This window comes from Belonocnema kinseyi, chromosome 2 (assembly GCF_010883055.1).
Source record: "Belonocnema kinseyi isolate 2016_QV_RU_SX_M_011 chromosome 2, B_treatae_v1, whole genome shotgun sequence".
Taxonomy (NCBI): Eukaryota; Metazoa; Arthropoda; class Insecta; order Hymenoptera; family Cynipidae; genus Belonocnema; species Belonocnema kinseyi.
This window is the reverse complement of record NC_046658.1, coordinates 140,373,654-140,376,612: the sequence shown is the minus strand read 5'-3', so window position 1 is coordinate 140,376,612 and position 2,959 is coordinate 140,373,654.

Here is a 2,959-nt window from a genome sequence, read left to right as displayed (position 1 = left end):
TAATTAAAAAAATGATTTAAAGATTGTTATGATTTATGTGTTCAGATTTATACAACGCATTCTCCATCGCTGACGGTACGATATTTTTTCTTTAAAATGTTATCTCAGGGGTTTTCGAGGGTGTCCTTTCTATTGTCGGTGTCAGTTTTTTGTTATAAGCCCTAGAAGATCCAATATGGCCGCCACAATTTAGGGCTTTAAAAAAGAACAAAGGATTCCGCACAAAATACCAACAAAAAAGCCAGCAGTCGTTTGGAACCCAACTTCGCACATTTATAAAACAAAAGAAGATGGACTGCGCGGAATGCTACTGCGCACTCTGTGTGCATTCTAATGTTCACATCCGCTATATGTGCGCGCCGTTCTACGGCTTAGACAGTCTTTGATCCCTAGCTGGCTCACTGAGCTGGAAACGCTTTTATGACGTATTATGCGTAGGTGAAGAAATTCGTTTTTTACTACAAATATTTCCGTGTTAGAGATCACGTTTGAGCGGTGGTGTAACGGTTGGATGTGTCGAGCGTGATTTTTTTATATAGTGAGTTTTAGAGTTTCCACGTTATTGTTCATTATAAGAAAAAAAATAAGTTCTAGAACTCCTTGCGCTAAGAAAGTTAATACGGTTTGTTTCGTTTGTGGAAAGTATGAAACGCAGAAATACCGTCGATCAATTAATGATGCGATAAAAACGTCATACTCCAACTTCTATGGGACCTCAATGAAAAATTAGGATTAACCGTGGGTACCAACCTCAATTTGTCATACTTGTAGATTACATTTGTCAAATTAAGAAGATGAAAGTACCAAGACGCAGACTGTTATTCAACCACCTGTTTGGCGTGAGCCCAACGATTATGATACTGATTGTTACTTTTGCTTATGCAAAACAGGTGGTTTTTCTAAAAACTATTTGGAGAAGGTCGTTTACCCTGATGTGAAAAGTGTTACACCAGCCAAGGTTGATATTAGAAATCACTCTGAAAACAAAAGTGAACGATCAACTCACGAAGCAGTGGATACTGACGATCCTAATGCAACTGAATATTCTTCTTGGGAAGAATCAGATGATGAAAGTCCTAAATTTTTTCAAAAAGACGGATTAGACGATTTTATACGTGACCCTGATCTTCCAAAAGATAAAGCTGAGCTTTGCGCTTCAAGACTCAAAGAAAGGAAACTATTGTTACCTGGCACTAGAGTAAATGTTTACCGAAATAGAGAAGAAAAGTTTATCAAGTGATTTTCAAGGGACAGTGGAATTGTGTATTGTAGAGATATCGAAGGACTCATTGATTTATATAAAATAAGCTTATATACGCCAGAGGATTAGCGTCTTTTCATAGATGCGTCTACAGAAAGACTGAGAGCAGTACTATTACATAATGGAAATAAGTACGCTGCAATTTCAGTAGGTCGCTCCACTACACTGAAAGAATCTTATGATACTTTCCAATTACTCCCGATAAAAATAAAATACAGTGTGCATAATTGGCTTATTTGTGGTGACTTAAAAATTATAAATCTTATGATAGGTTTACAATCAGGAAAAATTAAATACCCTTGTTTTCTTTGCCTTTGGAACAGTCGTGCAAGGGATGAACATAGGATAATGGAGAAATAGCCAGACAGATTACAGTGGACAATTGGTCAGTATAATGTTGTTTATGAAAGTCTTGTTGACAGAAAGAAAGTGTATTTGTCACCACTACATATAAAACTAGGGTTAATGAAGGAATTTGTGAAAGCCCTAAACACCGAAGGAGGATGTTTAAATTATATCAGATCTACATTTCCGCATTCAAGTGATGTCAAAGTTGAGGAAGGTATTTTTGTTGGGCCTGATGTAAGAAAACTTATCAAGGATAATAACTTTATCAAATCCATGACATCTATTAAAAAGGATACATGTTTAAGTTTCAAAGATGTTGTACATAAATTTTTAGGGAACAATCGAGATCCAAAGTTTAAAACTATTGTATGTAATATGTTAAAGAATTTTAAGAGATCAGGTTGTTTGATGAGTATGAAATTACATTTTCTCAAATCTTATTCGGATTATTTCCCAGAAAATTTTGGAGCATTCAGTGAAAAAAAGGGCGAACGCTTTTATCAAGACTTTCACCAAATAGAGCAAGATTATCAAGGTTGATGCAATGTAAGAATGACGGCCGACTATTTCTGGTCTTTGAAAAGAAATGATAATGACCCTACTAGTCATAAACGAAAGTCTCTTCAACGTTTGTTTGACATGAAGCGCGAATGGTTCCATAAGAAAACAAAAAACTAGTTTCATCTTCATTGGACATACAATCGTAAGTCTTGCCTTAACTGGCTGAGCAATCGTAAGTCTTGCCTTGACAGGCTGGACGATTTAAAGTCTTGCCTTGACTGACTGGACGATTCAAAGTCTTGTCTTGACTGGCTGAGCGATACAAAGTCTTGTCTTTATTGGCTGGACGATTGAAAGACTTGCCTTGACTGGCTAGGCGATTGAAAGTCTTGCCTTGACTGGCTGGGCGATACAAAGTCTTGCCTTTATTAGCTGAGCAATTCAAAGTCTTTCCCTGATTGGCTGGGCAATCTAAAGTCTTTCCTTGATTGGCTGGGCAATCTAAAGTCTTGCCTTAAGTGGCTGGAAAATATTAAGTTCTTCCTTGCGTATCTAGGCAATCCCAAGTCTTGCCTTAACTGAATGGGCCATCGTAAGCCTTGCCTGGCTGGACGATTCAAAGTCTTCTCTTGACTGGCTGAATGATAAAAAGTCTTGCCTTTATTAGCTGAGCAATTCAAAGTCTTTCCCTGATTGGCTGGGCAATCTAAAGTCTTTCCTTGATTGGCTGGGCAATCGAAAGTCTTGCCTTAATTGGCTGGAAAATATTAAGTACTTTCTTGCTTAGCTGGACAATCCCAAGTCCAGCCTTAAGTGGCTGGAAAATATTCAGTCTTGCCTTAGTAAGCT